Source organism: Haemaphysalis longicornis, unplaced genomic scaffold, assembly GCF_048455015.1.
Source record: "Haemaphysalis longicornis isolate Haplotype H1 unplaced genomic scaffold, Haemaphysalis longicornis Haplotype H1 scaffold_1, whole genome shotgun sequence".
NCBI lineage: Eukaryota > Metazoa > Arthropoda > Arachnida > Ixodida > Ixodidae > Haemaphysalis > Haemaphysalis longicornis.
In genome coordinates this window covers 51832714-51859477 of record NW_027526203.1, presented here as the reverse complement: position 1 = coordinate 51859477, position 26764 = coordinate 51832714, and the positions used below count along the sequence as shown (strand labels likewise).

Here is a 26764-nt window from a genome sequence, read left to right as displayed (position 1 = left end):
CCTTACCGATGATTGTCCCGAAGGAGGACAAGTCGTACAGGGTGAACGACGCTGCGGCCTGCACCATCCAGACTTCGCTGACATCCACCAAGAATGTCAGCCAGTGCACTACCCCGGCGCCCAAGGTAACGGGCAGGACCATGAAACATCGAGAGCTGACAGGAGGCATCGGTCCAAACGGCTGCATCCTGGAAGGCAGATTGAGGACGGGGTGAGGGACTTTGCAGAGGCCGAACGCTGACGTTAAAAATACGACGAAACATGAGCTGATGAGGCCCTCAATGCGACTGGCCCGACCTCGCAATGGGAATGGGCTTGGCATGATTGTTGAAAGCGGATGATACGCAGCAAAGCGAGATAGGGATGCATGTTCTGCTAAAACTGCGGTTTGCCACTCTTTAGCACACAAGTATAATGCCTCGGGGTTCTATGCTGGAGACTTTGTTACCGACTAATTACTATACACGCCGTATGTTTTGAACAGGGACGCTTGTTCGCGTATACACCGCGTGGCAGCCCCCCCCCCCCCCGACCTTGCATGCCTATTCATTGCGACTGCTCCGTTTTACAAACAAAAACAAGGCCCTCCGATTTTAAGTTCAGCAGTAAGCGAAAACGCCAGACAGTTTCGGGACCTTTTCCCTCCCTCTTCCGCCCCCCCCCCTCAAAAACCTCATCGCATCGCATCGCATCGCAGTAAGCGAAGCTTAATATAGCTAGAAGAAATAAAAATCCACCGGTCATGTGCATGTACGCAGAAAACTGTCCCGGCGAAACCCCATGCGTGCGCATGGGCGAAAAAAAAAAAGCATGGGCGAAAACAAAAAACAGAGGACTTATAAGCAAGACGAGCGAGATTGGCTTTCATAGATGGTGTATAGCTATATTCTAGCATTCACCGACAATGAAACGGCGCATCGAGGTAGCGAAAAGTCTTGCAGCAGAGGGCGCGCGCAGCGAGCTCAAGTTAGAGTTCCTGTATAAAGCTCCCCTAGCGATATACAGGAACTCTAGCTCAAGTGGCAGCAGCAGGAAGGGGCGAAAAGATGCGGCGGGAGCAACATCAAAGCGGCAATGGCAAACATCGGCCGCACGTTACTGTGAAATGCATTTTCTTTCGTGAACTGTCTGGACTGCGTACAGCTTCGCTGGTAATCCTTCACAGTTATAAAGAAAAGGTTACTCAAAAATATCAAAACAACTAACATATACCTTAAGGATGAGGGGCCGACTGATCGACAACTTATTCACCAATGCCCAGTGGAAACTGCTTTCGGGGATACCCATTTTTGACGGTGTAGGGGCAGGCTATGATGCTGTATTTTCTGAAATCAAAATGGAGAAATTGTGTTTTTACAAATTCCTGGTTATCTCGCTTGCAAGTTGATATACAAAAGTGGTTTTTGTTGATATAACGCGTACAAATGCCTGAAAAGTAGTTTTACGGTTTCACCCAAACCTACCCCTGTTAGACGCATCTGAATTAGGGAGAAAAGTTAGTCTTTGTCACGGCTTCCTGAATATATGCTGGGCCCTTCGGATATATCGGTATGCTTTTTGCTGACAAAGGTTACCCATACAAATTCGCAGAAAAAAAAGTTTAACAATTTCGCCCTTACACACTTGGAAATTCAGCCCTTAACAGAGTAAAAATGCTTAAAAGATGGTGTCCGCCAAGCGAAACTCATTGTCCTAGAAGTTTGAAATTTCGCGAGTACATATGGCTAAATTCTTTTAAAAAATTACCCCCCTCAGAGAGTGAAGATCAGATATTGTCACGGGCTGAGTCCCTTTGGCTCCTTACTATAAACTGAACCAGTGGCCAACCCCCGCTCTGCGGGTAGGCGCCCTCTGGGATGAGTGAACCCATAGACTGGAGAAGAAGAAGACGCTCGCTGCTGTTGGTGTGTGTGCAGTAACTGGGACCTCGCGGCTGCCTTGTCTGTCTTCACTATCCTGTCTATTTTTGTAATTACAATTTCTAAATGCACCCCCTTCGTTGCCACGTCACATCATGTGGTGGAGGTGCTACTTCTCGTCTCCGTACCGCTCGCCGGGCCACTTTGAGAAAATACGGAGCTTCGACGAGGGCGTCACGTTCACAGCTCCATGATGCCGCGCCCCGGTGAGCCTGGATCTACTCCGCCGATAGTCATCGTGTCTCACCCTCGTGATACCGGTGATTTTACTGGCATTGATAACGTCGACGCAATGACTGGCTCCGCACATATGAACGCGTCAGTGTTCACAACCGGTGGGACGAAACAATCATGCTGGCGAATGTTGCATACCATCTTAAGAAGACGGCCGGGACTTGGTTCCTAAACAACGAAGCGAGGCTCACAAGCCTGGACGTCTTCAAAAAGAGTTCCTGGATTCGTTAAGTGACTCCTCTGTCCGTGAGCTAGCCGCAAAGAAAGATCTTTCTTCACGCACTCAGTCCTGTACCGAGTCATATGTCGCCTACTTCCAGGACGTGTTAGCTCATTGCGCCAAAGTGGATCCCAAGATTCCGGAGTCCGAAGAGATTGGGAATGTCTTTAAGGGCATAGCAGATGATGCCTTCAATCTGCTCATGTGTAAAGAGTGTGCCACAATTGACTCTGTGCTCAAGAAATGTCGCCGATTTGAGCAGGCGAAATGCCGCCTCATAGCGCAGCAGTTCACCCGGCTGCCTCACAGCGCAGCAACCCCATCGTGTGCGGATCTGGCAGCGTCTCCCAGTTTACCGACGGCACCAGGCCCGATGCCACATTCTGACACTTTGACCAAGATCGTGCGCCGCGAAATCGGGGCCGTGGTCCCAGCGCCTGTACACCACCATGGGCACGACCATACCCTGCCGACTATATCACTAATACAGGCCGTGGTCCGTGAGGAAGTCGTGAACCTTGGCATCCACCCTGTATGCGCTATGGCTTGTCCGGACGTCCGCCAGAAGCATCTGCCTTCATTTTCCAGGAATAGCTTCCCACGGCGTTATGACGCCCCACCTCGTTACCGCCGCCGGAACCCTGCGGAATGGAGAACCCCTGACGACCGCCCTATCTGCTTCGAGTGCGCTCACGTTGTTCACGTCACCCGTTATTGTCGACAACGCTGGACGTCCCCTCCACACTCCCGGTATTAGGCCACAACCTACCCTTCTGGCGATCGGCCCATTAAATTCTTCCCTGGCACTCAACACCAGTATGTTCCCGACAGCTCCCACAGGAACCGCCCTGGTCGCTCCCCGTCCCCACAATGTCGCCAATCTCGTTCGCCGCAGCCTCGCCGCCCTTCGCCGCCGATCCCCAGGCAGCACACAACTGTTCGGCCTTACTCAAGCCGGTGTACTTTGGCCGGTGATTTTCTGCCCGGCCTTTCTCCGGCAACCATGTTCGGCCCGTGTCCAAATGTGGGCCTTTTGGCCGTATACGGCTGTACTCCCATCACTGTCCAACGGCCAGTGTCCGTCGGCCAGTCGACCGGCTTACGTTCATACGGCCAGATTTCAGCCGTAGGGCTCCGGCCATCCCAAAAGCCACCCGTGTGCGGCCGAAGTACAGCCACCGGAGGACAGCCGAGATGCAGTCGTCGGACTCCAGCCGGACTAAAGCTACCGGAAATTCGGCCGTGCTACGGGCATTGTAGTTCAGCCGCAGTACGTTAACTGTACTTAGGCAGGTGGACGATCACTGCATGCAGCGCTAGCAGATGACTCAATGGCGCTGTCCAGCAGCAGAAACCCACCATTTTGGGTCCACTGCACCCACATCAAAGTGAGCCCGCGCGCAACCACCAGCCGTCCAGCCTTCAGCGCAGCCTGGCTTAATTATCAGCGTCAGTTTACACCAAAATTAATTTATTCTACAGTGCTCACAAATGGTCGTTCCATTAATTGCTGTGCCTCTTTTACTGTCGAATACAGGAAATATTCATTTTTTTGCAGAGCTGGAATATGATGATGATGGTTGGTGTTTCATGGCGCAAGGCCAACGAGGGCAAAGAGCGCCAGAAAAGAAGTTATATAATGAAGCGAGGTGATTACCACAAAAAGGTAGGTATAAAAACATGTAAATCGGACATAGTAAAATCAATTAAAAGTAATGGTGATGGCTGGTGTATAGGGCCAGATTTGATTATGCGTGATATGAGATAAGGTTTAAAAACTTGACATCTGACAAATAATCAAACACACGTTTCATAGAAACACTGGCATCGTCACCTAGAAACAGCGATGGATGTAGTGGGATATGTTGTCTGTAGAGTTCTCTGAAGTGTTTGTGTCGTGTTGTGTGAAGTGCCTTGCATGTTATTAGTATGTGGACTACGGATAGGCCCTCCCCGCACCTGCTACACAGAGGTCTAGGAGATCCCGTGAGCAGGTGGGAATGTGTTGCATGCGTGTGGCCTATCCGTAATCGAGCCAGGGTAACTTCATTGTGTCTGTTGTGAGTATCAGTGGTGTATGCTCCCAAGAGTGGCTTTATAATGTGTAGTTTGTTGTCAGTCTGTTGATTCCAGTGTGCTTGCCATGTTGTGCGAAGGTGTTGTCTGATGTGTGCTTTGAGGTCGGTGTAGGGTACTGTTGTTATGTCAACGGTAGTTGTAAGGGCAGCAGTGGCCGCCATTCGGTCTGCAGTCTCATTACCTGGAATTCCAGAGTGCCCTGGCACCCAGCACACGGTCACCTCAAGGTTTAACGCATGCACAGACATAAGAGTACTAATGAGGGCATTGACCACATGGTTTTTAGACTTCTGTGAGGATAATGTACGCACAACACTTAAAGAATCAGTATAAATTACAGATTTCGGAATTCGACTTAGAACAATATGTTGAACTACAAGAAGTATGCCATAGGCCTCTGCCGTAAAGATACTTGTATTTCTATTCATAGTTCTACAGACATTAAAGGTGCTACCATGCGCAGCACAGGAAACAGTTGTGGCAGTTTTTGAAGCATCCGTGTAAAATTCAGCACACTTATATTTGTGCTGCAGGGACAAGAAATGTTGCACGATCGCGCTTCTAGGCACTCTGTTTTTCTCGACACTTATAAAAGATACATCGCATGATATCGGACGAAGCTGCCACGGTACTAGAAGTTCAGTAGCGGACGTTTTGATGGTGTCTGAGAACATGACATCAAGTTGCGACGCTTCTTCTCTTACTCTGAAAGCGAAGGGAGCAGAGACTGATGGACGATTAGTGAGAAGTTGAGATAAGGATGTGTCATAAAAAACTGATGTAAAAGGATGGTGAGGCATTGATGAGATTTTAAAAGCATAAAGCAAGTCTGTGTAGGTTCGCTGACGTTCTAGGCTCCATTTGTTGCCCTCTACATACAGACTTTCGACTGGACTAGTCCGAAAGGCACCACATGACAAGCGGAGCCCTAGATGAAGCACAGGGTCCAGCATTCTGAGGGATGTTTTAGTGGCTGACCCATAAACAACGCTACCATAGTCCAGTCGTGAGCCTATCAAGCTGGTAAAAACACGTAAAAGAAGTTGTTCGTCAGCACCAAAAGAGATGTGCGACAGAACCTTCAGGATATTCATTGTTTTTAGGCATTTATGTTTTAGTTGTTTTATGTGGGGGTTGAATGTGAGCTTTTCGTCGAAGATTATACCTAAAAACTTGTGTTCCTTTTTGACAGGAATAGAGGCACCGTGGAGTCGTATGTCTGGATCCGGCCGAGTGCCACGCCTCTTAGAAAACAGAACACAAGCGCACTTTCCTGGATTAAATTTGAAACCATTGCTATCTGCCCAGCCGGCTAGCTTGTTCACACCAAGCTGCACTTGGCGCTCGCAGACAGACAAGTTACATGACTTAAAAGATAATTGTACGTCGTCTACATAAATTGAACATGAAATCGACGGTGGCAATGCCTTCCGAAGAGAATTCATTTTCACAATAAACAAAGTGCAACTCAAAACTCCACCTTGCGGTACACCGTTTTCCTGCACATGAACCCTAGAAAGTGCAGTTCCCACTCGCACACGAAACGTTCTTTCAGACAGGTAACTAACAAGCGTATTCACCATGTTACCCGACATACCAAAGGACTTCAAATCGCTGAGGATGCCGTACCGCCAAGCAGTATCGTACGCCTTTTCAAGATCAAAGAAGACCGTCATGCAGTACTGCTTGTGGAGGAAAGCATCTTTGATATAAGACTCTAACGCAACGAGTTGATCGTTGGTAGATCGCCCCGCCCTGAAGCCCGCCTGGCAGCTCTCGAGAAGACCATTGTACTCTAAGAAGTACACGAGTCTCCTGTTTATCATTTTCTCGAAGAGCTTACACAGGCAGCTTGTCAGGGCAATGGGGCGATAACTGGCGGGAGAGGAAGGGTCCTTCCCTTCCTTTAGGAAAGCCACTACTATGGCCTCCCTCCAAGAGCGTGGGAAGTGCCCCGAAAGAAATATTTTATTGTAGAGGTGAAGAAGTGTTTCAAGCGTGTCTGCATGTAAGTGTTGTATCATTGTGTATGAAATCCTGTCTGCACCTGGAGCTGAAGGTTTACAAGTACCGAGTGCGACCTTCAGCTCATGAAGTGAAAAGGGGGTGTTATAGGATGAGTTCGACTTATTAGTGTCTCGCAAGGACTTCTTCTCAAATGATGCTTTGTGTTTAATGAAAGTGATGATGATGATGATGGTTTGATTTTATTGGCGCAAGGCCGACATGGGCAAAGAGCGCCAAACACAAAGTGATTTGATGAGGAGAGAACAAGAAATAAAATCAGTTAAAAGCTATGAGCATGGCTGGTGTAAAGGGCCAGGGTGAAGAACAAGAGTGGTTAAAAATAAATAAGGTGGCTGGTGTATAGGACCAGGGGTAAAAGCTATGGGTGGTATGAGATGAGTTGTAAAAAGTGAACTTCTGATAGGAACTGAAAGGTGCGTTGAACAGAAAACATGGCATCGTCTCCTAAGAAGTATGACGGGTGTGGTGGAATATGTCGTGTGTGTAGTTGAGGGAAGTGTTTGCGTCGTGTAGTGTCGAGTGCCTTACATTGTATGAGAATGTGCATCACGGATAGGGCCTCTCCGCACCTGCTGCAAAGAGGTCTTGGAGATCCAGTGAGCAGGTGCGAGTGCGTTGCATGAGTGTGCCCTATCCGTAATCTAGCCAAGGCGACTTCTGTGTATCTATTGCGTGTATCGGAGGTGTACGGTCCCAAGTGTGGTTTTATTACGTGTAACTTGTTGTCTGTCTGTTCGCTCCAATGTGTTTGCCATGTTTTGCGAAGTTGTTGTTTGATGTGTGGTTTCACGTCGGTGTAGGGTAATGTGGTGATGTCTACTGCATTCGAGAGTGTAGCAGCAGCGGCCATTCGATCCGCGGCTTCGTTCCCGGCTATACCACAGTGGCCAGGGACCCAGCAAAGGACGAGTTCAAATTTGTGGACATACACCGACATAATACCTTTGATGATAAGATTTACGACGTGATTTTTTGAAGACTGTGTAGAAGACAATGCCCGCACAACACTGAGGGAGTCTGTATAGATAATGGATCGTGGGATGTGACTTTGAAGGACATGATTAACAACAAGAAGTACACCATAAGCCTCTGCCGTAAAGATACTGGTATTACTGTTAAGAATTCTAGTGACACTAAGGCCGGGCCCATGCGCAGCGCAGGACACAAAGGTGGAAGTCTTAGAGGCATCCGTATAAAATTCAGAATAATGATACTTCTCCTGCAAATACAAGAAGTGCTGCTGAATTGCACATGTGGGAGCTCGGTTTTTATCTACATGTGTGAAAGATGTGTCGCATGAAACAGGGCGGAGATGCCATGGTGCTATGAAATCTGTTACGGAACTTTGGATGGTGTCTAAAAAGGAGACAGCAAGCTCTGACGCTTCCTCTCTAACTCTGTAAGAGAAGGGCGCAGAGAACGATGGTCGGTTTAGGAGTAGTGCAGTCATGGAGGTATCATGAAAAACTGATTTAAAAGGATGGTGAGGCATGGATGAAATTTTAAAAGCATAAAGGAGGTCTGTGTATGCTCGCTGACGTTGTAGGTTCCATTTGTTGCACTCTACATACAGACTTTCGACTGGACTAGTCCGAAAGGCACCGCAGGACAAGCGGAGCCCTAGATGAAGCACAGGGTCCAGCATTCTGAGGGATGTTTTAGTGGCTGACCCATAGACAACGCTACCATAGTCCAGTCGTGAACCTATCAAGCTGGTAAAAACACGTAAAAGAAGTTGTTTGTCAGCACCAAAAGAGATGTGCGACAGAACCTTCAGGATATTCATTGTTTTTAAGCATTTATGTTTTAGTTGTTTTATGTGTGGGATGAATGTGAGCTTTTCGTCAAAGATTATACCTAAAAACTTGTGTTCCTTTTTGACAGGAATAGAGACACCGTGGAGTCGAATGTCTGGATCCGGCCGAATGCCACGCCTCTTGGAAAACAGAACACAAGTGCACTTTCCTGGATTAAATTTAAAACCGTTGCTATCTGCCCAGCCGGCTAGCTTGTTCACACCAAGCTGGACTTGGCGCTCGCAGACAGACAGGTTACAAGACTTAAAGGATAATTGAACGTCGTCTACATAAATGGAGGAGGAAATCGATGGTGGTAGCGCCTTACGAAGAGAATTCATTTTTACAATAAAAAGGGTGCAACTTAAAACTCCACCTTGCGGCACGCCGTTTTCCTGCACATGAACCCTAGAAAGTGCAGTTCCAACTCGCACGCGAAACGTTCTTTCAGACAGGTAACTGGCAAGCGTGTTCATCATGTTACCCGACATGCCAAAGGACTTCAAGTCGCTAAGGATCCCGTACCGCCAAGCAGTATCGTACGCCTTTTCAAGGTCAAAGAAGACCGTCATGCAGTACTGCTTGTGGAGGAAAGCATCTTTGATATAAGACTCTAACGCAACGAGTTGATCGTTGGTAGATCGCCCCGCCCTGAAGCCCGCCTGGCAGCTCTCGAGAAGACCATTGTACTCTAAGAAGTACACAAGTCTCCTGTTTATCATCTTCTCGAAGAGCTTACACAGGCAGCTTGTCAGGGCAATGGGGCGATAACTGGCAGGAGAGGAAGGGTCCTTCCCTTCCTTTAGGACAGCCACTACTATGGCCTCCTTCCAAGAGCGAGGAATGTGCCCCGAAAGCCATATTTTGTTGTATAGGTGTAGGAGTGTTTCAAGGGTGTCTGAGTGTAAGAATTGTATCATTGTGTAAGTAATCTTATCTGCACCTGGAGCTGAAGGTTTACATGTGGTCAAAGCAGCCTTCAGCTCATAAATTGAAAAAGGAGAGTTGTAAGAAGTGTGCGACTTATTGCTATCACGCAGTGACTTCTTCTCCGCAGATGTTTTGTGTTTCATGAAAGTGTTCGTGTAGTGTGCTGAACTGGACACGTGTTCGAAGTGTTGTGCAAGCGTGTTAGCCTGGTCTTCCAGTGTGTCCCCTGTTGTACTAACCAGGGGCAGGCTGTGTGTCTGTTGTCCTTTGAGCTTGCGTATACGTGTCCAGACTTTGTGTGTGTCCGTGTATGAATTAATGGATGTCAAGAAGGTGTGCCAACTCTCTCGTTTCGCCTCACGGCGCACACGTTTTCCTAACGCCTTGGCCCGTTTGAACAAAATGAGGTTACCCGACGTGGGGTACCGACGAAGGACACCCCACGCCTTGTTCTGGGCCTCTCGCGCCCGCCTACAGTCCTCATTCCACCACGGCCTCCGCTGGTGTCGCGGGGCACCAGAGGCGTGGGGAATGGACTTTTCGGCGGCGGCGAGGATGTGCGCCGTGAGGAGTTGCGTAGCTTCTTCAACGTGTAGGTGTCCTATGGATGTGTGGTGTAGTTTGGATGTCTCTGTAAATGTGTTCCAGTTAGCTCGTGCTTCATTGAACCTATTATGGGAAGATGAACTGCTTGGGCCTTTACCTATATATGTAAGTGAGGTGGGGAAGTGGTCACTGCCATATGGGTCAGTGCCCACACCCCACTCAAGACATGGAAAGAGAACTGCGGAGCCAATCGACAAGTCAAGACATGAGTATGTGTTGTGTCCTATATTATGGTATGTAGGCTGTTTAGTATTGAAAAGGCATGCTCCTGAAGATGTAAGAAATTTTTCTATAAGGCGACCTCGGGCATCCGTGCGAGAAGAGCCCCAAAGAGCGTTGTGAGCATTAAGGTCGCCTGTCAGGATGTATGGTTCGGGCAGCTGGTCAACCAGCGCCTCGAAGTCAGAGCTTAAAAGTGAAACATCAGGAGGAATGTATATGGAGCATACCGTTATCAATCTATTAAATATTATTGTGCGGACGGCTACAGCCTCAAGGACGGTGTTCAAGGTGACAGGGTGGCATGCTAAGGATTTGCGGGTGATAATCGCAACACCGCCAGAAGAGTGTGTGCAGCCATCCCTGTCTTTCCTGTATACCATGTAACTATTCAAGAAATTTGTGTGTTTGAAATTCAGATGTGTTTCCTGGACACACATTATACTTGGCTGATTGGCATGCAGAATCTCATAAACGTCGTCAAGATTATTCAGAAGGCCTCTGCAGTTCCATTGAACAATATTTTCTCTTCCCATTATTATGTGTTCAGAGCTACTGGAGTGTGACTATTTATGTAGGGTCTTTCGGGGCTTGCACTCTTGGAAGGGGTTTTCTGACCTTCTCTACTGACCTGGACGTCGCAGCCCGTTCCTTCCGCTGCGATGAAAGCCGGAAGGGCTCGACGTCCATGTCGTCATCTGAAGGCAAGGGGGTGCCCAGCGGACTGGGCCCCCTTGACATGGTACCCTTTCGGGTGTTCTTTGCCTGCACTGCCAGTGCCGAAGGCGTGGGGAGCACCCCAGATGGCACAGGCAGTGAGGAGAGAGAGGAGGTCGCTGCGACTGCCTCCGTCTCCATCTCGTCCGGGCCCTCGCGTGTGCTTCGGGCCGGTGGAGAGGGGGAAACGGTGGGTGCAGCAGCATCCCCACCAGACGTGGATGCCACCACAGCCGCTGCTGGCTCAGCGAGCGGTGCGGAGGCGGGTTGGGCTGCCAGAGGCAACCCAGGGGGGGGCGGGGGCGGGACCAAGTCCGACTCGCGGTACTGGGTCCCCGCCGAAACCAGACGCCGCTCCGCCCCCCGGCGAGCTGCGTCGGCGTACCTCCCCAGGGGAAAAGAGGCGAACCTCTTTCGCGCCTCGGGGAAGGTGATGTTTTCTGTTACCTTTATGTTAATGATTTTTTTCTCTAGTTGAAACTTTTCACAGGCGCGAGAGTATGCTGCATGTGGACCCTGGCAATTCGGGCAGGTAAGGTTGGTTGCAGTGCAGTTGTCAGATAGATGATCATGCTGGCCACATTTGGCACATGTTGTTCTGCCACGACAGGAGTTGGTACCATGCCCGAACCTCTGGCACTTGAAACAGCGCCGCGGGTTCGGGATGTATGGCCGGACAGAACAACGGATGAAACCTGCGTTGATATGCTCGGGCAGTGTGCAGCGGTCGAAAGTCAGAATCAGATGTTTGGTGGCTATTTCTTTGTTATCTCTCCTAATGACGATGCGCCTTACTGCTGTCACGCCTTGATCTTTTAGGCCTTCGAGCAGATCGGTCTCTTTCTCGGTTAGGAGGTCTGGCTCAGATATCACACCCTGGGAGCTGTTGAGGCTGCGGTGGGGTGTGACTCTGATATCCAGGTCTACCATGCGGGTTTGGCTCATGAGAGTTGTGGCTTGCTTCTGTGAGTTAACCTCAACTAGGACCTCGCCAGTTCTTAGTTTTTTAGCATTGTATGTGTTGCCTAGGATAGATTCAAGAAACTTGGATACAAGAAATACAGATTGTGAGGAAAGAGGCTTGGAGTTGTCAACCGATTCAACTATCAAAAAACGTGGGTAGTTGTCAGGTTTCGGTGAGTTGAAGGCAGGAAGACGTGGAAAAGATTCTTCGGTGCGGACCCTTTTCAAGGTCCGATCATGTTTGGGGGGGGTTTTACGATTTACCATATGGCATGTAATAGAAGCAGGGGACGGGGGTACTTTCTTCCACAACCTTACCCTGATAGCTGAGGAGGTCCCGGAGCTCTCTGCCTGGTAAACAGACAGGGAGCCCATCCGCCGGAGCTTGACCTGGGCTCCGACGGCCACCGTTCGTGGTTTCTAACCCTCCACCTATAAACATATTGCCACGGTTGGATCCAGCGTATGTTTGGGGGCTCGGGGTCCGCGGTATCGCCAGTACCGTCACCAAGATTGCTCAAGGTGCCCCGTGCGGGGACTCCTGCCAAGCACTTGAAACGGCTGACTTCTGTCCTTCGGGCCATTCGTTCCGCTGGACTCTCTTTGAGGCCATGAGAAATGCCATTTTGGCTACGAGGAGCTCCGTTTTCTGGGCCATGTTGTTAGCCGCCAAGGGGCATGGCTTGTTGCACGCGCCCGGCCACAAAGAACAAAGAAAGGATGCCTCGCGGAGCGACCAACCAATCAATAGCGGCCAACCAACTAAGCCACGTGCTGAAGAAGAAGGAGGGACACGCGTGGCGGCGCGAGAGAGAGCGCGGTGGCAGCGGGACTATAGGGAGTTCCTTTTAGTGAGGCACAAGTTCGCCTTTTAATAAATCTGTTTGTTCTTTTACCACCAACGTCACCTTCTTGAGTTTGTGCCACGCTACAATATTTTAATACACGACAGCTTAAATTTTCTCCAAAAAGATGGCTGGCGATTACGATACCGCCTAATGCGATATTTGGGCGCAGCTGTTCGGGCAGCTCGTTTAGCGGCAGTGGCAGACGACGCAGTGCCACCAGTTGCGTCGCTCATTGCTCAGTAAGAACTGGTTGAGAGCGCATGTGCGCGTTCCACAACAGACGCTGCAGATGCGCACGACCGGTTGCGTCACTCGCAGTTCAGAACTCACTCCTGATGGCTGGAATGCGCCGGGGCAGCACTCACTCGTGGGTTCCCTCGACGGTGAGCCTATGCGGTGGCGGCGCGAAGTGCGCCTCAGAAAGGGACCGCGAACTGCGTCTTAGGCCGGGTTCAACTGTCGTAGAATATTTAAATAGTAGCGTCATTTGACGTCTCAGCCAACCGAACTGCGTGAAACGCCGTCTTTTTACGTCCATGGCGCACTGTACGGCTGTTACGTCGGTAGAGTGAACATAGCATTAAGCGAACGCGCATCATTGTCACGCGAACGTCCCTCTCACATTTTTGCCAAGCGTCGAGCGCCTCGTGCGGGCACAGCATACTGCCCTTCCCTTACTGCCCTTACCTTCCCCCACCGCACACTTTCGGAGAGCGCTGGCTCGCGCCGCCACGGCGAACCGCCCCTCCTCTCCCAATTTCGCGACGTTCTCCTCCTTTGCTTTCTTTCACTCGTCGGTCTTCTCATCGTTCGTTCGTTCACGACGACGCCGACGCGGCTGAGCCCAGAGACGGGCGCTAAAATGCTGCGCCCTAAAATGTCTTCCCAGCAATTTGTGTTAGGAGGTGAAGCAGACTTTAAGGGGATCGTTGTAAGCTTGATCCTGGCAAGATCGCTTTTCCACATCGAGTCTTGCACAGTGAATTACGTCAATCTTTGGATGGAATACCGTTACAGAAAGTGGCTGAAACGCTTGTTTTGTTGAAACTATCCTGAAACAAAGTATATGACAATTAGCCGCTAAGATGACTAAAACTGCGCCGGGTTTTATATATTTTTCAAAATTACATGGTCCACAGTGAAGTTGTAAATATTGTGGAATTCTCGTCCGCTGTCAATACATGTGGAATTCTACGAGAGGGAAACGGACAGCCCCGTGTTTGTCCACCGAAACAAAACTCTAGTTCGTCAAAAGTTCATTCAGTTAATTAACCAGGAACTATGCTCAATCGCAAATTACAAAGAAACGTGTTTTGCTTTGTGCACCCCTTGGACTATACGACCCAGTCAAAGCTCACGTTGAGGCTCGGCACCGCAGCTTTGCTGGTCATTCTTCTTCACAGGGTGGAAGGGCACTAAATTTTGTTTACTCTGCTGGGTCATTCCATGCCAAACGTCCCAGCCGTAAAATCGACCATCACGGATTTGCTCAGTAAAAATTGTGGGTCATCCTCGCATGGAATGCCCCCTGAAAGTGTTTTTGTCCAAAAAAAATTTGTTCTTTTTCTAGCGGCACTCCAGGGTTTAAAGCAAACTTACGTCTGTGAAAAAATTCACGAAAAAGTAACTTCTCTTACAATGGCCACCATTTTTTGTGAACATTATGTTGAGACCCTGGGCTGCTCTATGCCGCATTTGTAAAGTATTTTTCTTTTTCTTTGCTGTTATTACGCCATTCAGAAAACACATGATTTCGAGCATTTTCGAACATTTTTAGCAAATACGGGCACATTCTCTCAGCCAATGAAGCATTTGTACCTGTATCTCAGCATTGTGGAAAATTGATAAAAACTATATTTACATTGAAAAAAGGTGAAATGTGCGAGAAAACGTTTGTCAAACTTGGAAAAATCTCCTTTCTGGCCCATATTCACCTTGAAATTGCACATTGTTGTGCTCGTAGTAAAAATATTAAATACAAGCCATTCACTAGCACAAATGATCGCAGTTTATTTCAGAAAGTTTAATCACAACAGTTTTTGCATTAGCAGAGAAAAAAAGTTTTCAATTTGTACAGCGACACTACTTCACCCCGTTGTTCCACAGAGCGTCTTCTCTGCATGGCATGCACCTGCCTGCATCAAAAAGGCGCGAGCCAGCGGGTTTGCGCAACAAGAATACCTTTCGCCGCAATGGTATTCGTAGCGTCAGTACAGGAAAGAGGAATAATTCGCGTGTTAGTGAGAAAAGTACAACGTGCAGCTAACGGTGGTGCGCCCATTCTATGAGTACGGGAAACTCAACGACTGGACATGAGATGTGCATCTAAAGCATCGTGTTATGCAATTCACGCTAACGCATACAAATAAATCCGTTTAACTGGATAACTCCGCCGCTGTTTATTTCGTAATTTTCGACATGCTTAAAAGATACCACGTATAACATACCCTGCTTCTTTATGCACGTCTATGTCCAGCTAATCGTTGAGTTTCCCGTACTCATGGAATGGGCGCACCACCGCTAGCTCCACGTTGTACTTTTCTGACTAATACGAGAATTATTCCTCTTTCCTGTACTGACGCTACGAATACCATTGCGGCGAAAGGTATTCTTGTCGCGCAAACCCGCTGGCTCGCGCCTTTTTGATGCAGGCAGGTGCATGCCATGCAGAGAAGACGCTCTGTGGAACAATGGGGTGAAGTAGTGTCGCTGTACAAATTGAAAATTTTTTTCCTCTGCTAAAACAAAAACTGTTCTGATTAAACTTTCTGAAATAAACTGCGATCATTTGTGCTAGTGAATGGCTTATATTTAATATTTTTACTACGAGCACAACAATGCGCAATTTCAAGGTGAATATGGGCCAGAAAGGAGATTTTTCCAAGTTTGACAAACGTGTTCTCGCACATTTCACCTTTTTTCAGTGTAAATATAGTTTTTATCAATTTTTCACAATGCTGAGATACAGGTACAAATGCTTCATTGGCTGAGAGAATGTGCCCGTATTTGCTAAAAATGTTCGAAAATGCTCGAAATCGTGTGTTTTCTGAATGGCGTAATAACAGCAAAGAAAAAGAAAAATACTTTACAAATGCGGCATAGAGCAGCCCAGGGTCTCAACATAATGTTCACAAAAAATGGTGGCCATTGTAAGAGAAGTTACTTTTTCATGAATTTTTTCACAAACGTAAGTTTGCTTTAAACCCTGGAGTTAAAAGGGCCGCTAGAAAAAGAACAAAATTTTTTTGGACAAAAACACTTTCAGGGGGCATTGTGGGCCATGCGAGGATGACCCACAATTTTTACTAAGCAAATCCGTGATGGTCGATTTTACGGCTGGAACGTTTGGCATGGAATGACCCTATTACCACTATTCTTGACCCTATTACCACTATTCCCGGAGCTGCAAACTGCATATGCGTGTGCGACCGGCACGCTTGTAAATAAAATATACTGTACGTGAAGTGCAGAAAAAGAGAATCGGCAGGTCATTCAGGTAATCAGGGATCAATATCGCACACCATAAAGCGTAAAACAAAAGTATGACAAGCCCTAATCCTGCAGTCACAGCCGGGCGCACATTTGGGAAAGCATTCTTTGCCAGTAGCAGCGGTGTTGATGCTTATCTAGTATTGGGGGGGGGGGGGGATTTGGGGAATCTCACTACGAAAGCGTTATCCAAGAAATGTTCAGTTCACCGGCCAGACATTCTTTAAACCAGTCAGGGCCCGTTTGCCCGAACGCGAAAGTGTGGGAATAAGTTCTTAACTACGACTTGAGCGCTGTCTAGAAGTCGTTTGCCGGAAACTGAAACAAGCGCTCGGGTATGGTGGCGTTTTCGTTCGGATTTCTGGCAACCGGGATTTTTGTCGTGGCCTACTGCGACTTATTGGCGTTTTATTCGTAAGCGGAAACTTAAGCGGGAACTTATGCGTACGGGCAAACGGGCCCAGGAAAAAAACACTTACGCAAGACACGAAGGGTGTGCATTCATCAAGTATAAGGGTTATCTTCCCAGGCTCTCCCCTTTGTAGCCATGGCGCAGTGGTCAAAAGCGTCGCCGTAATCCAACCACGTTACCGGTTGGAATCCCCGTAGATCCAAGTTTTTCCTTTTTTTCTGTGCGATTTCGCGAGGCATAGTTTGCGTATTCTATTGCGTAACTCTTCTTGATTTAACCGTGAAACTGCCATTTCGAATGTCAATACATCCTCAAATTCATGAAGTTCCATTATGAAACTCTATGCTTAAATTCAGTGTCACGTTTGGTTCAATTCTGAACTCATGCTAGTATTAAAAATCCGCATGTACTTTCATAACAGGAGATACTGATGTGTGCATTTTACAAAATTGCTATGCCTTTATATCGAAGAAACAGTTTCATTCTATCCACTTGAACAAGGCCCAATTTAGGATTCTTTTTTAGTTCTTTATTTGTGTGTGTGTGTGTGTGGGGGGGGGGGGGGGGGTTGGTATGAAGGGGGCGGCCGGCTACTACCCCCGCCACATATCGCAATCGCCAGCCCTGAGCACGTTAAAAAAATGAATGAACTGCACTTGTCGAGCGGAAAACACCTGTATGAATTATGAACCAGACGCGAGCAACTTGATGTTGCAGACGTCACCGAGAAGCGAGGCATCATGGGCAATATCCGAGCGCAGCGCGGCGCGGCGCGGCGCAAGCAGAAAGGCGAGAAGCGCGCCGCGAACGAAAACGCGCAGTGTTGATGTGCAATAACTTCACTAATACTCACCGCTTTAAACAAAGTTCTTGCTGCAGGTGCTTACTAGACATTGATTGATCCGAAAAGTCGAACTCCCATGTATCGACAAAATGTCGTTCAGGGCCCCTTGACGGTTCACAACGAAGTTAGATTTCCAAGTTTGGGTGTTGCCAAAACTGGCTGTTTCCTAGATCCGTTGTTTAAGAAGGTGTTGAATAGCGGCTAATCAGCACAGCGGTAGTGAATTTTGTTAAAACGCAATGTTTGCATCTCAGCACTTTTATGCTCTTGTGAAAGGTGTCACGTGACTTTTGCGTAGCTGTATGCGATTTGTATTTCTGCATATGTAGATATGCAGCTTTTCCACAACTTCAATTGCAAGAAACGGCCACTACGCGAAAGAGATCCCCGAAAAGGAGACTGAAGTAAATTTGTCAAGCTCCTGTTTTTTATTGCCTGCATACATCAGCTCTAATAAGCGCACTTTTTTATCGTTTATCCGGGCGATAAGGCGGTATTTATTTTTCCTTAGTGGTTGCCAAGATGCTTTGAGCTTGTCCTTTGTCTGGCGAGAACCTTTGCCTTACGTGGCTTGTTCCCAAGCCTTAGCCTGTGGGATTTGGGTTAGGCTGCTTCGCTGTATGTACTGTGAGTTTTTTGATGACGTGTTTCTGTAGATTACTGACCGTCAGGGCTTCCCTAGAGGTTGGCGTTTCAGTCCTCGGTCTGCCGTAAGCCCTTAGCCCTACGTGGCTTGTTGACTAGCGTTAACAAAGGAAGTATCGGGCTGCGTCTCATGCATGCGGCGTACTCTTCTCTTCTTTGCTTTGGCATGTTTTATCTTCTAGGGTTATTTGCCGGTGTAAATTTCATAGGCATATACGTCATTGTAATGTTTAATCTGTCGATATCTTCTGCCGGGCGTAAAATCGTTTGTACTGAATTTTTCTCGATAGGGTTGACAGTCCTTGTCCAACTATATTTTCATAGTTTTCTCACGGTTTGCCAAGATGTTGTATCCACGTATGCGGAGTGTGGGAGATTATTGATGTTGTTTTCGTGTTGTGGTGAATTTTTTGTTGTCAGGTTTAAGAGTGATTACGAGGTTGTGGCTTTTAAATTTTCATGCGGAGGCTGTTAGCGAATCTTACTTCAGGTCAAAATCCAAACTATTTTTTGTGGACAACACTGTACAGATTCACAGGACCGCTGACAGTCTCAATGCGTGATTTTTTCAGCATCATTTATTGTGTTTTTTTGAAGCGGAAATGATTCGTTTCCTCAGAATCATTCCAATCAGCGATCGTTTAGTGAACGTCCCGTTTCTGATCGACCTAACTGATGTGCTTTATGGTCTGTTCAAGGATTTCTCTTTAATAAGAGAAAGAAAGAAAAACTTTTATTGCCGCAAGGGCTAACTTGGAGGAGGGGTGGTGACCGAGACAGGAAGGTCCCCGGTGACTTTGGCAGCGCGAGCGACGATGGCTTCTTTCACCGCCGAATCCGAGCTGCCAAACGCCCTCGCCCAGTACTCACACTCTCGATAAGTGCGAATGGGTTGTGGGATACTGGATATTGGAGAGTTTTAGCTGACCGTTTTTCACGGTCCGCTCCGCTCCGATAGCAAGCGGGAGCGCCATTGCGCATGCGTGCCGCGCTTGTCTGCGAACGGCATTTTGATGATGATGATGGTTGGATGTTAATGGCGCAAGGCCAACTAGGGCAAAGAGCGCCAAAACAGTGGTTAAATATGAGAGGTGAGAACTTAGACACTGAAATCAATAAGCAAGAACAAAAGTAAAATCAATAAAAGACAGTGAGGATGGCTGGTGTAAAGGGCCAGATTTCATGATGCGTGATAGGAAATGAGGTTTAAAAACTTGACTTCTGACAAATACTCAAACACACGTTTGACGGAAACAATGGCATCGTCACCTAGGAAAAAAGATGGATGTAGGGGAATATGTTGTCTGTAGAGTTCTCTGAAGTGTTTGTGTCGTGTTGTGTGAAGTGCCTTGCATGTGATTAGTATGTGCACTACGGATAGGGCCTCTCCGCACCTGCCGCACTGGGGTCTAGGAGATCCCGTCAGCAGATACGAGTGGGTTGCATGGGTGTGCCCTATCCGCAGCCTACCCAAGGCGACTTCCGTGTGTCTGTTGTGCGAGTCAGATGTGTACCGTCCCAAGTGTGGCTTTATTACATGTAGTTTGTTGTCTGTCTGTTCATTCCAGTGTGTTTGCCATGTTCTGCGCAAGTGTTGTCTTATGTGTGGCTTGAGGTCTGTGTAAGGTAGTGTTATTATGTCTACTGTGTTTCGGAGTGCAGCATTGGCGGCCATTTCATCCGCCAGTTCATTTCCGCCGATGCCAGAGTGGCCTGGCACCCAACACACAGTCACCTCAAGGTTTGAAGAATATGCCAGCACAATTGATTTCAAGACAAGGTTAACTACATGGTTTTTCGAGGACTCTCCGGATGACAATGTACGGACGACACTCAGTGAATCTGTATAGATGATGGATTTAGGAATATGATGTTCAACTATGTGACTTACAACAAGAAAAATGCCATATGCTTCTGCCGTAAAAATACTTGTCTTTACATTCATGGTTCTATATGCTTCAAAATTCGGCCCATGCGCCGCACAAGACACTGCAGTGAACGTTTTCGATGCATCACTGAAAAACTCTGCAGCCTTGTATTTATCCTGCACATACATGAAATGCTGCAGAATCCCACTTTTCGGTGTCCTGTTCTTATTGTATTTTAAGAAAGACAAGTCACATGCAACAGGACGAAGATGCCATGGTGCTACAAGATCAGTGATAGATGACTTGAATGTGTCTACAAAGGAGACCTCATGAATAGTGACCTCGTCCCTTACTCTGAGCGAGAAGGGAACAGGAATGGACGGGCGATTTAAAAAGAGTTTTGATGTGGATGTATCATTAAAAACCGGTTTAAAAGGATGGTTGTCCATTGATGAAATTTTAGAGGCATATAACAAGTCAACATAGGTTCGCTGGTGTGATAAGCACCATTTGTCACACTCTGCGTAAAGACTCTGTACAGGGCTCGTACGGAATGCGCCACAAGAGAGGCGAAGCCCCAAGTGAAGCACTGGGTCGAGCATTTTAAGTGCTGTTTTAGTGGCTGACCCATACACAACACTCCCATAGTCCAATCTAGACCCCACTAGACTTGTGAAAATACGTAACAGGAGTTGCTTATCCGTTCCATACGACTGGTGGGACAAGATTTTAAGAATGTTGAGAGCCTTTAGACATTTATGTTTCAATTGTTTAATGTGAGGGATGAACGTAAGCCTTTCATCCAGCACCACACCTAAAAACTTGTGTTCCTTCCTCACAGGAATCGATACGCCATTAAGGATAATGTCTGGGTCCAGATGGATCCCACGCCTCCTGGAAAAGACAACACAGGTGCTTTTTTCTGGGTTAACTTTAAAACCGTTCTTGTCTGCCCAGCTGGCAAGTTTTTTGACACCGAGCTGGACTTGACGCTCACAGATGGACATATTACATGATTTAAAAGATAGCTGGATGTCGTCTACATACATTGAATAAGAAATTGTAGGTGGCAATGCCTTCCCAAGGGAGTTCATTTTAACTATGAACAGAGTGCAGCTTAGCACTCCACCTTGCGGAACGCCGTTTTCTTGCACATGAACTCTTGAGAGTGCGCTACCCGAACGGCATTTTGGCTCCGGTTGCGCTGAGCGTGCCGCCGATACCGGAGCGGACCGTCGAAAACGGTTAGCTAAAACTCTCTACTGTCATCCTACATCCGGCGTAGCGCAAGTTTGCCTAAGTTGGCTTGCCGGTAAAATTTTAATGTCGTGTGCAAAAGCCACCATTCTCGGTGTTGCCCCACCAAACCCATATATTTTAAAGACGATAATCCTCCGTGAGCTATTTGGCCAATGGATGGATGGATGGATGGATAGATGGATGGATGGCTGTTTGGATGGATGGATGGATGGACGGATGGACGGACGGACGGACGGACGGACGGACGGACGGGCGGGTGGATGGATGGGTGGATGGATGGATGGATGGATGGATGGATGGATGGACGGATGGATGGACGGATGGACGGACGGACGGATGGACGGACGGACGGACGGATGGATGGATGGACGGATGGACGGACGGACGGATGGATGGACGGACGGATGGATGGATGGATGGATGGATGGATGGAGACGGACGGACGGACGGACGGAAGAGGGGAGGGCAGCTGGATGGATGGATGTCCCAGGATTAAGCCATGCAACGAAAGTTAAAAGAATGCTCGCACGAAGCGTTTATTTGGCCAAAACCTGACCGAACCACTCAATCCGGGCACACACTTCGTACTTGCTAACGCTGTTGGGCAACACGAAAACATCTGTCACATTTAGCAACCAACAATAATGCAATGCTGGAATGAGCAGTGCTCTTTTATTGAAACGTAGTGTCTGACTGATAATTTCGATAGCAAATACAAATAAGCATTGAAAAGAATACTTTTATATAAAACGATTTTTTAGCGTGAGCTCTTCAGCTAACGCGAACCAGGCCCTTGTGGCAGTGCACCAAGTGCAAAATAAGCGCAGGGTTGCAGTGTATGGCGCAAGCAGAGGGACGCAAGAACCTTTAATTGTCTTTATCAAACCTCTTCAGTGTTTATCTTGGGAGGTGCGAAAGGGACTGGAAGGGCATGTGAGGTGGCCACGGGAGAAAAGAGAGGCCTTTACGGGGCACAGGCGGCTGGAGACCGTCTTGTTTAGAAGACATTTGCAGCAAAGTTAGCAAATACGGCGCTAGTATTTCACAAAGCTTATATTGCATTGCCCCACTTGCAAATCGGCGATTGACAGAAGTGTTGGTCCATTTTGCCCTAACAAAATTTTTGTTTGAACAAGTTTCTCTGACCCCTTTTACGTATCTTCACAGTAAGTACTGCAGAAGCACCCGTCCCCCCGATGGATTTGAAGCTCGGGAGGGCGTCTACTGCGCGGCCCGGTTCGCCACCGACAATATGTGGTACAGGGCACGAATCCTCAAACGACTTCCTGGTATGTGTTGTTATAATATTACAACAAACATTATGATTACGTTTGTACAATACAATGCATTGGTAGTTGATATTTTAACAAATGCAAAATATTTCCACTCTACTTCTGCCGCCACATACATTAAGGTTGAAATATATTATTTCGATGCACGTTGTAGACTACAGTAATTTTCTTAGTTTCATAGAAACACGTGCATCTGCCCTTTGCTATTGCTGTCAGTTTTTTTTTAAATGAATGCTCCAGATTTTCTCCTTGCGATCCTTATATCTGAACGTATGCAGGGTCTTTCCAATTCTTATATAAGGTGAGGCAGGCTGGAACAAAAGGCTAAAAAAGCATGACAGGGGCATGAGACTCATTTTGTACACAACACAACAAGCAAAATTGAGAAGCTAAAAAAATTATTGTTTGAGTGATAAAAATATAAGCCAAATGTAGAGCAGCAGAGAAAGGTAACATGAAGAGTAATGTGCAACACAATGCATAAGGCGCATCAGAGTAAAGTATAACAACTTAGAATGGAGCAATCGGAGTAGAAATATTATTCCGCTTAAAACATAGTCACAACTTCCAAACCAGAGCATTAAACACGTCTAAACAACTTCAGTTCTAGCCATTGAAGCAGAAATTCTGACAAAGTGTATTTTTCACCTGTGTTTCAAATTTTTTTCTGGTGCATTTTAAACCAATCTGGTATCGAACAAGTCTGCTTGCCATAGTTTGTTCATAATATCCGTGTCAGTATTTTGGGATCGGCGAGTTTCAGATACTTCTCACGGCCAAATCACACTAGACTCATTTCCATTTTCAGAGCGCTGGCCTTGACAACAACTAAGATACCTGCTAAACTATTACGCCGTATTCCAGTGGCTCGTATGGTAACACAGCATATAAAATGTATTACAGGTGTCAGAAGCCGCAACACACGTGGACTCGACAGTTTCCAAAAAAACGGGTTGACCTGTATTTACTCTAAGCAGGGGAACAGAAACATGCCAAAGGGCTTACACAGAGGACTAAAATTAAATATCCTTAAACTAACATACAGGAAATCTCAATTGATGTTTCAGTCATTGAAGTTCCTGAGGTGCAACAAAATAAATTGTAGCCGCTGATTTTTTTTTACATTTTGGTGGTTTTACACACCATTTCTACACTTGGGCTGTGAGTTAAGCTGCAGTGAAGTGTTCAGGAGTGATCTTAACCCCAGGAAATGTTCAACGTGTGCTGTAATCTCAACACACAGCCGTTTTTGCTTTCGGGCACAATCTAAAAAGCGTTCGCCGCGGCCGGGTATCCACCCCGCGTCCTTCGGTTCTGTAGCGCAATGCCTTAGGCAGTGAGGGAAGTTGTTACCTCTGCTCGGTGTTAACTTCATTGAAGCTTGAACTCCCAGCACTCTCTAACGGCAAATAATATCCCTGCGGTTCAAAAAAAAATTTTTTTTCGCTGCTGTGTGTGGCTGTTTTATACCCTGTCCCTCCCTTAACACCACCTTGTCTCCCATATATTTTGATGATGATGATGATGATGGTTAGTGTTTAATGGCGCAAGGCCAACGAGGGCAAAGAGCGCCACAGAAGACATTATTTAATGGAGAAGTGATTACCATACAAAGGTAGGTATAAAAAGAAGAAAAAAAAAGTGTAAACCGAACATAGTAAAATCAATTAAAGAAAATGGTGATGGCTGGTGTATAGGGCCAGATTTGATTATGCGTGATAGGAAATGAGGTTTAAAAACTTGACGTCTAACAAATACTCAAACACACGTTTCACAGAAACAATGGCATCGTCACCTAGAAAAAATGATGGATGTAGGGGAATATGTTGTCTGTAGAGTTCTCTGAAGTGTTTGTGTCGTGTTGTGTGAAGTGCCTTGCATGTGATTAGTATGTGCACTACGGATAGGGCCTCTCCGCACCTGCTGCACTGGGGTCTAGAAGATCCCGTCAGCAGATGCGAGTGCGTCGCATGGGTGTGCCCTATCCGCAGCCTTGCCAAGGCGACTTCTGTGTGTCTGTTGTGTGAGTCAGTTGTGTACTGTCCCAAGTGTGGCTTTATTACGTGTAGTTTGTTGTCTGTCTGTTCGTCCCAGTGTGTTTGCCATGTTCTGCGCAGGTGTTGTTTTATGTGAGGCTTGAGGTCTGTATATGGTACGCTTGTTATGTCGACAGTGTTCCTGAGTGCAGCAGCACCGGCCCTCTCGTCCGCCAACTCATTCCCAGCGATCCCAGCGTGTCCTGGGACCCAGCAGAGGAGCAGCCGATGCTTCTCCGCATACACCAACATTATAGTGTTGAATACAAGATTAATTATGTGGTTTTTGGGGGGTTTATGCGATGATAATGCGCGAACAACACTCAAAGAATCTGTGTAGATGATAGAATTGGGAATTTGATTTTCAAGGATATGTCGTACAATCAGTAAAATTCCGTACGCTTCTGCTGAAAAAATTGTTGTGTGCACGCTCATGGTTCTGGCTGCATTGAAATTTGGACCATGAGCAGCGCACGACACCATAGTGGAGGTTTTAGAAGCGTCACTGTAGAATTCAGCACGTGGGTATTTGAACTGCAAAGAAAGAAAGTGCTGAAGTATTGCAGCTCGCGGTACCCGATTTTTGTCAAGCTTTATAAAAGAAAGGTCACAGGACACAGGGCGAACTTGCCAAGGCGGTAAAATGTTTAAAGAGGATGACCTGTACACGTCTAAAAACGAAGCACTCAGATCCGAGGCTCGCTCTCTCGCTCGAAGTGAAAAAGGCGGAGTAACGGACGGGCGATTTACAAACAGCACAGATGTGGATGTATCGTTAAGGACAGGATAAAAAGGGTGGTTATTCTGAGATGAAATTTTAAAAGCATAAAGTAAGTCCATGTACGTTCGCTGGTTCTCAAGGCTCCACTTATTACATTCAACATATAGACTCTCGACGGGGCTAGTGCGAAAAGCACCCGACGCAAGCCGTAGCCCCAAGTGTAGTACTGGGTCAAGCATTCGCAATGCTGTTTTACTCGCCGACCCATATACCACACTGCCATAGTCCAAACGAGACCCAACCAAAGCAGTATAGAGCCGCAGTAGGAGTTCTTTGTCAGAACCATACGAATGGTGGGAGAGAACCTTCAGGATATTCATTGTTTTAAGACATTTTTGTTTTAGTTGTTTCATATGAGGGATAAAGGAAAGTTTTTCATCAAGAATTATACCAAGGAACTTGTGTTCTTTTTTGACCGGAATCGAGACACCATTCAGTTTGATGTCTGGATCTGGCCTGATCCCACGCCTTTTGGAAAACACAACACAAGAGCTCTTGACTGGGTTCAGCTTAAAACCGTTCTGATCTGCCCAGCCTGCTAGTTTGTTGACACCAAGCTGGACTTGGCGTTCGCAGATTGACATATTGCATGATTTAAAAGATATTTGCACATCATCTACATATATTGTACAGGAAATGGTTCGTGGCAACGCCTTTCGAAGTGAGTTCATCTTGACAATGAACAATGTACAGCTCAAAACGCCGCCTTGAGGCACGCCGTTTTCCTGCAGGAAAACATTTGAAAGGGCAGTGCCAACTCTCACACGAAATGTTCGCTCCGCCAGGTAGCTATGAAGTGTATTAAACATATTTCCCGAGATACCGAAGGCTTTTAGGTCGCAAAGTATCCCGTATCGCCAAGCGGTATCGTAGGCTTTCTCGAGATCAAAAAACACCGTAGCACAAAACTGCTTATGGACAAACGCATCCTTGATATACGACTCAAGGGCGACGAGTTGGTCGTTTGTGGATCGCCCCACCCTGAAGCCGGCCTGGCCTTGACAACAACTAAGATACCTGCTAAACTATTACGCCGTATTCCAGTGGCTCGTATGGTAACACAGCATATAAAATGTATTACAGGTGTCAGAAGCCGCAACACACGTGGACTCGACAGTTTCCAAAAAAAACGGGTTGACCTGTATTTACTCTAAGCAGGGGAACAGAAACATGCCAAAGGGCTTACACAGAGGACTAAAATTAAATATCCTTAAACTAACATACAGGAAATCTCAATTGATGTTTCAGTCATTGAAGTTCCTGAGGTGCTACAAAATAAATTGTAGCCGCTGATTTTTTTTTACATTTTGGTGGTTTTACACACCGTTTCTACACTTGGGCTGTGAGTTAAGCTGCAGTGAAGTGTTCAGGAGTGATCTTAACCCCAGGAAATGTTCAACGTGTGCTGTAATCTCAACACACAGCCGTTTTTGCTTTCGGGCACAATCTGAAAAGCGTTCGCCGCGGCCGGGTATCCACCCCGCGTCCTTCGGTTCTGTAGCGCAATGCCTTAGGCAGTGAGGGAAGTTGTTACCTCTGCTCGGTGTTAACTTCATTGAAGCTTGAACTCCCAGCACT

At 47.1% G+C, this 26764-nt stretch overlaps 1 long non-coding RNA gene across 1 annotated transcript in view; it reads right to left on the bottom strand.

Moving 5' to 3' along the window:
- LOC144164107 (uncharacterized) overlaps positions 1-26764 on the bottom strand; it is a 189152-nt gene that overhangs the window by 846 nt on the left and 161542 nt on the right. Inside the window, exon 2 of the long non-coding RNA XR_013321057.1 lies at positions 7-188. This is a non-coding gene — a long non-coding RNA (uncharacterized LOC144164107). The remainder of the gene's footprint in view (positions 1-6; positions 189-26764) is intronic.